We start from the raw sequence: 8029 nt of genomic DNA on the forward strand, positions 1-8029 counted from the left end.
AAAATTAGCTGGGCATAGTGGCACGTGCCTGTAATCCCAACTACTCAGGAGGCTGAGGCAGGAGAATTGCCTGAACCCAGGAGGCAGAGTTTGGGGTGAGCCGAGATCGCGCCATTGCACTCCCGCCTGGGTAATAAGAGCAAAACTCCGTCTCAAATAAAAAAGAAAAGAAAAGAAAAGAAAAACAACTACAATAGAGATATTTGAAACACACATATTTACCATTGTGTGTTCCAATATTTCATAGTCTTGAAAGTAACAGATTTTGATCAACTGTTATCACTGTTTGAAATCTAGTCTATAGACTCCCATGTACCCAAAAACTTAATTGAATGTACATTTATACAAAATTCTAGATTTATATTGAAATAATGAGGCCAACATAATGCCCAACATGCACACACACGTTTGCTTTAATAGATGTAAGATACTGTGGGTAATGAAATATTATGCAAATATTATTTTTATGACTTTTTTAAAGTAATCTAGCAAAATACATGTTGAAGTTGTTAGTAAAGTAAAAGAAACATACAAGTAAATATAGATTGTGTCCATAAATACATTAAAATATTTATAGAAAAAGGAATGGAGGAAAATACATGGAAAAGCAAATGATATTTTATTATGAATGAGTTATCATGAATTTATTTTAAATTGTTTATATATGAAGTTGATGCACTGTGCACTGATTACAAACTTGTATAAGTCTGGCATGACACAACCGCAATGCATACGAGTCATACAAAATGGATGTATTGCTTACAAATAGACAGCAAGGGACAACGGAGGCTTAGGATTCACTGTGAGCTTGTCTCCCAGGTCTGAGGAAAGCAGTTTAGTGTGGCTGGAGTCTTGACTGTGAGTGCCCCACTTGCACTGCAGCTGAGGGATCATAAAGGGCAGATCCAAGGGTTACATACCTCATGGGCAACAGACATGCTGCCAAAGCCTTGAAGAATGTTCTGCTTCTAAGGGAGAGAAGAATAGATCCCAGGTCCTTCTCCCCAGTACGGCCCCTTCTCAGGATTTTGTATTCCAGCTCATTCTACAATTTCTTGAGAACTAAAAACAAGAAAAGAGAGGAGAACTGAGTTGGTCCAAGGCTACCTAGAGAATTATTCTGGACTCTATTATGCATATTTGACCAGTGAGAATGTATCATCACTTATAATTTTAGTAGTGTGAAAAATTAATTTGATAATGATGACATTGTTATAAATCTTACCTTATTATATAATAAAAGCATTTAAAATTTTGTTAAAAACTTAATGGTAAAGTATTTTACTAAATGGCATGTGAAGTAAATTAAATAGAAGAACTTGCTTTTGCTCTCAAGATAATTACAGTCTTTTTAAAAGATGAATATGACTTTGGAAATAATATCAAGAAAGCCATAAAGCTATGCAGAGTTCAAAAACAAAAAAGTGAGGGGATTGCTTATTAAGATATTTTAATTAACTTGGTAAAGACTCCATGCCATTGAAGAAAAAAGAGGAAGATTGACTAATTACGAGTTTAACACTTGTAGTTGGGGGAAACAGGATGGAGATGGGAAAAAATACATTATGCATGGTGAATGATAACAGACCTAGACTAAATGCAGTGCTGTGAAGAGGGCAAGTCGTTTTCACAGAGAACAGTATATAAAATTCAGAGAGAAAATTACTTTTCCAATTCCTACATGTGATATATAAAGAGAGACATTTATATGTAAATAAATAGAGTAAACCTTAAATTGTTATGGTAACACTATTGACAACATATCATAAAATTTGCTAAAGTAAAAATGTAAAGGATGAAAGTTGAAATCACAGAAGAAATTATTTCTGGATATAGAAGAGGAGGATTTGCTATTCAGAATCCTTATATTCAGGCAGAATTCTTATATTTGTCTATAAATAAATTGCTATAAAATTCGGCTTGAGCTTGTAAATACAATAATACAAAAGGTCAAATATGAAAGGCCTGGGCTTTCCTGATTTGATTAGTATGTTCCTCCTTTAAACTATGGGAACTATACTCTTTTGAAGAACAAAGGGCTGTATCTACCAAGTGTTTTTTCAGACACTAAAATATATTATGTGTGTTTTATTTTCATATAACCTTTATTATGTTTTAGCTGTTACTTAAACATTAAGAAGCCATCAACAATTTACTTTTATTAAAAAAGAGATGCATCAAACAATTCAAAAGATTAGACAAGTAGTAAGCTTTTTTCTTTTACTTCAGATTTATGGTAACATTTCACCAAAATTAACCCTGCTAACAGTTTCTTTTAAATATTCTTCCAGAAATAGTCTTCATATGTGAAGACTAATGTGCATTTATTTATAAATTTATATTTTTACAGAGAGGGAACATGTACTACAAAAGATACCCTCTTTCACTCCTCTTTTTTAGATCTGCGTAACTAGTAAATCATTCATATCATTGATATTGATCCATCTTACATTTCAAAATGAATCACAATAACCATGTATCATTTTGTCTGATTTTATGAAATTATCTTGGATTATTCAATTGGTACCTGTTAATGGATTTTTTAAAATACCTACCTTTTGCTATTACATAATGTTTATTAAGTTTATCTCTATTTATTTTTTTATTTGTCTTCCATGCAGTTCAAATTGTCTTTCTTTTCCTGTACAGACCAGCCCATCTGTAGAATCGAGTAGAATTTTGGGATTGAAATTAAGGTGCATTTAAAATGTGAATACATATTTTATCAACACTTTTTAAATAACTATTTCCTCATAAACTTAGGACATTATATATTACTAAACTTATGATTATAGCTGTGATTGGTAAAGACTATTTTGTGGTGTATTGTGTGTGTAGTTGAATAATTTTTATGTTTATTTTTTTAATTTTTGAAACAAGGTCTCATTCTGGCACCCAGTCTGCAGGGCAGTAACATGATCAGAGCTCAGTGCAGCCTCAACCTCCCAGGCTCAGATTATCACCCTACCTCAGCCTTCTCTGGAGCTAAGACTACAGGCACACACACTACCAAGCCAGGCTAATTTTTGTGATTTTTTTTTTTCATAGAGACAGGGTTTCATCATATTACCCAGGCTGTCTCCAAATCTTGAAGTCAAGTAATCCTCCTGCTTCAGCCTCTGAAAGCGTTGGGATTACAGGCATGAACCATCAGGCCTGGCTAAGTTTTATATTTTTAACCTGTAAATTTTTACTTTTCCATAAACTATATGTTCTTGTCCATTTCACCATTGAATGTTTGGTATTTTATTTGTTTATTTTTAATAAAATACATCTTTGTGAAATTGATTTTGATATTTTTCTGAGTCATTTTAATAATTTGTTTCTATTTGGAAAATTCATAATTATTATATTTTAAATTATTTGCTTAAAAATATAATTTCAATTCACAGGCCCTGCTTAGAAACTGACTTTTTATCTAAATATACATAAAATTAAATTATCCTATATATTCCTCTAATAGTCTTCTAGTTTCATTTTTAACTTTTAATTATTATTGACCTAGAATTTAATATTGTATAAGAAGTGAAGTAGGCATCTATCGATATTTTGTTTTGTTCATACATTTATCATGAACCAGAAGGCTGAAACTCATGTATTAAAATAACCACTTTCTACTTCCCTCACAATTTGAAATGACTTGATGTTACAGGTTATTTCATGTCTCTCTATTCTATTTCATAATTTTGCTGTGAAAGTACAAGGTGATACAAGTACAAGGCTTTAATCAAATTTTAAATACATATCTGATATGTTGACATGTAAATTCCTACTAAATACTCTTCTATAAAATTTTTTTACAATTTTTTCATATTCTTATTTTTCCATATATACTTTAAATACATTTTGTCTAGTTTGTACACAAAAAGTCTGTTAACATTTATTGTGATTATAATGTAGTTCTAAGTTAATTTAGAGAGAAAATATGTCTTCATAAAACCATCACTGTTGTCAAATTTTACTTCATTATAATCAACAAAGTTAAACACTGTGCTAAGCATATACCTACAAGCTATAAGTTTATCAGTTGCAACAGGAAGACTTTGAGATGTAGTAAAACAGTAAAGCATTTAGCCGTGTGAATGAGAAGTCTTGGTTAAATAAATATACACAAACTTGCCTTACATAAGCAAATTATGAATGATGCCCAGAAGTTTTTGAAATTCTCTAAAACATATTTTCTTAACTTTATTACTGTAAACTACTAGATTTTAAAATATCAACGAGATTGCAGTTAATACCAGATTTAAGATTTATAAGATCCAACACTACTTGACAATTCACCTTCATATTGCCACAGTCTAATTTATGGAGATTTCAATTCCATAGAGTATTTTTATTTTTGTTAATGTATTTTATTTTTAAAACATTCTGATACTGTTAGATCAGGAATTATCATTTTCATTTATAGACACAATACTGAGGCTCTTAGAAATTAAATTTCTTAGGCAAAATAAATGTTTATTAATTAGCTAACATGGACTATGAGTTTTAGTTCTTTTGATTTCTGATTCAATGTAATCATAATCACTATTTGAGTCTGTACCTCAAAACAATTTTCATTTCACCAATTTTGGACATGATTTTGTGTGTTTGTTTGTGCACATGTGTGTGTCTGATTGGTTTTAGGAATCTTTTGCTTGTTTCTAACTTTTTTTGCTTATTTGTTAAAAAGAAAATTAGAAAAACTCATATTAATGAGAAAATACACACTTGAGAACATCAAGAGCAAATAGTAAGTTTATTATTATAGGGATTTGACTTTAAATATCATTTACCCTTTTTGTTTCCTCTTTGGAACAATATGAATAACTTTTTAATTTCTAAGGAGTTTCTTTAGAGTCTAAGGATATTTGTTTACTTAAGATGTAAAGTTATAAAAAACTCTAATACAAAAAGCCCTCCACATTACAGAGGAAACAGAGTAAGATAAATAAGCAGGAAATCTGAGAAAGTATGTTTGCCCAGTAATAAAAAGAAATGGGGATTTAAACGGAGGGGGCAAAAGAAATAAAGCTGTGGATGTACCCTCTAAATTTCACTGTAATATCCTTGTGTCCTGTAATTATTGCCTTGTTCAAAATCTACATTCCTACCAAATATTGACTGAACATTTTATCCAAACTTAAGAACTTTTATTAACTTTTGGAGCGAGAGAATTCTGAGGGCTTCATGATGATTCAATCTTAGGGAAAAGTAAAGACAGTAGAGGCAAATGATCTTTGAAATCCAGTACAAGAAGTTACAGAAAATTATCTCACTGAGCTCAAGAAGAAAGTAAAGCTGTTACTTTGAGCAGCTCTGTAAAAGAAATAACTTGCCACCTCAGAAGCAGAGAGACTCCTTTCTCCCTCCTCTGGAAATCTGCTCTTGTGTTAATTCATCAACTTTCTTTCTGATTTGAAATTTCTTAGACATATAATCCATCACTCTCTATTCTCTGCTAATAGCACATTAAGTTTTTGTAGTCTTGGCATCTTTCACTTTATTACTTCTATCACAAACAGCACTATTTTATTTTAAGTCTATGAGAGTGAAGTGGAGGAAGAATGGGAGTATCAAAAGAAAAATCATACAGAATCAAGTTTAAAAGGTAACAAAGACTTTATTCAAGACTCTTGCAAAAATGGAGAGTCTAGAACTCAGTCTAAATTACACCGAATTACATAAAAGAGCTGTAAAGATTTTAAGAGCTAAGATGGGAGGAACTATGGGCCACCTGTGTTGGTTAACTGGCCTTAAACTAAAGGCCGATTAACTTTCTCCTATCTTAATGACAGGAGATAGTTTTGCAATTTGGAGCAGGGCTCTGTAGAATGCAGGCTCCTATCATCCCACAGAAACTGTCTGTGGCATTATCTGTCTTGATGATTGCATTTCAAAGGAGTGTCTTCCAGATTCTTGAGAAACATTCCTGGGTTGTAAACCTGGCAAGAGCTTTAAAAAGATTTACATCTCGAAGAAGCAGAGAAAGAATTCACAATTACAAGTTTTCTAAAGTAAATGCTCGAGGAAAAGAGAGGTCAAGAGCCTGAAGTCAAAAAGAAGCCTGGCTAAAGTTTAGTCAAGCTTGGCCCCCTGCGGTGGCTCACACCTATAATCCCAGCACTTTGGGAGGCCAAGGTGGGTGGATCACGAGGTCAAGAGATCGAGACCATCCTGGTCAACATGGTGAAACCCCGTCTCTACTAAAAATACAAAAATTAGCTGGGCATGGTGGTGCGTGCCTGTAGTCCCAGCTACTCGGGAGGCTGAGGCAGGAGAATTGCCTGAACCCAGGAGGCGGAGGTTGCAGTAAGCCAAGATCGTGCCATTGGATTCCAGTCTGGGTAACAACAGTGAAACTCCGTCTCAAAAAAAAAAAGTTTAGTCAAGCTTAGGTGAACATTAAGGCCATCTAGGTCAGGAGGCATAATCTCTCATGGGTGTTAACCTATGTACATGTGTTAGGTTTTTGATGATTTTTAAAGTTTTTTAACATTGCTTCAGGTGAAAATCATTTCCCTATGTAGATTTATATAACTTATTCTAGGTACTATTATGTTTCATAGTATAGTACATTTCCAATAATTATTTTTATATTCCTCTGGGATATCAGAGTGCACACATGGAATATCATGGTGGAAAAGGTAAAAATGTTCTAAATTTGGAGCTAGTATAGAGTGCTGTAGGAGAGGCTCATGCATTTTTCACACTGGAAATGCAAATACCGGAATCTATCCCTACATTATTTCTGGTTCCTGCCTGTTCAAATCTCTTGCCAACTGCACCATTCTCCTGCCTCTTTCCCACATGTATGTCTCAGATTTTAGCTGGATTAGGAAAGATGTGGTTGAATTGGTTAGTCACTAGCTAGTAACATGTGCTACTGTGGAGCAGAAATTTCACATTAAATTCCCAAATGAATGCCAAACTTTTCTGTGTCTAGGATGGCAGCCTTGAATCCAAATACCATAGTCTAGTGCATTATTCTGCAAAGCCTTGCTCAATGTGCATTAAGCATAATTATTTTTAACTTAAGTACCTACTTGAAAAGGGGTTATGATTTGGCACCCTTGGTAAGTATTATTTAATTTTCTCAATTCTAGTTCTAAAGAGAAGGATTTTCAACATCCACTGGAAAGCATAAACTTCCTTGAAATGAAGAATCAATTCAGGAGGTTAGAAATAGAGGAAAGGCAATTGTGAAATTTCTTATGAGAAGTGGAGAGTAAAACATAGGGATACAAAGGGATTATATACATTTATACATACACATGTATACACACTGTTCGGTAGAAAGTCCCGTCGACCCTCTTCCCCCCAGGCTTCCCGCCGCCCGGAAGAAAACCCTCAGGCGCTGCTCTGATCTGCCCAGCAACAACAAACAGCCAATCATCGCAGCAGAAAAGCCCGCCAAGCCTCGGCCTATCCTGACCCGACACATAACCCTCTGAGCTACCTCAGCAGTCTGCCCAGAGACGGACAGCCTATCCTAAGCTCCCACGACACTCCGCCAGCCTTGTGTCCACGCCCCGTCCACCCCCTCTATAAAACCCTCCTACCCCAGCTGCACAGTCGCAGCCAGCCCTGATCTCCTTCCTTTCCTGGCCTGCCCGCTGGTCCCAATAAACCTGAACTCAGCTTCCAACTGTAGCTCGAGCTGTTACTTGGGATCGGGTACCGGGCAGGGGTCTACAAGGGGGTCGCACACACACGTATATGTGTATACACATGAATATATCTAAACTCCTGGCTTCTTATATTAACTAATATTTCTAAGATTAATACTTGGTTCTTTCTTACTTGTCATAAATAAAGCCACACTTAGCCTGAGAAAATAGTACAGTATCACCATCACCAAGATATATTAATAATTAGATTTATTGACCTAATAATTAGGTTTACTGACCTAATTTCCAGACTATCAAGAAACAAACATAGGAAATAGTATAAGTATGGAGTTTGGCCAGAAAAATAAATGTGTGTCCCTAGTGTGAGCATGTGTGCCTACAATCCAGTGGTTATAATGGGTGCTAATGTTAGTATG

At 34.3% G+C, this 8029-nt stretch overlaps 1 long non-coding RNA gene across 1 annotated transcript in view; it reads right to left on the reverse strand.

The window, feature by feature from the left end:
- The window catches only part of LOC128931341 (uncharacterized), a 138459-nt gene extending 131127 nt beyond the window's left edge, over positions 1 to 7332 (reverse strand). The window contains exons 1-2 of the long non-coding RNA XR_008479609.2: positions 7255 to 7332; positions 921 to 1062 (exon numbers count right to left, since the gene is read on the reverse strand). This is a non-coding gene — a long non-coding RNA (uncharacterized LOC128931341). The remainder of the gene's footprint in view (positions 1 to 920; positions 1063 to 7254) is intronic.
- Positions 7333 to 8029: the final 697 nt, after the last annotated feature.

Source organism: Callithrix jacchus, chromosome 2 (genome assembly GCF_049354715.1).
Source record: "Callithrix jacchus isolate 240 chromosome 2, calJac240_pri, whole genome shotgun sequence".
Taxonomy (NCBI): domain Eukaryota; kingdom Metazoa; phylum Chordata; class Mammalia; order Primates; family Cebidae; genus Callithrix; species Callithrix jacchus.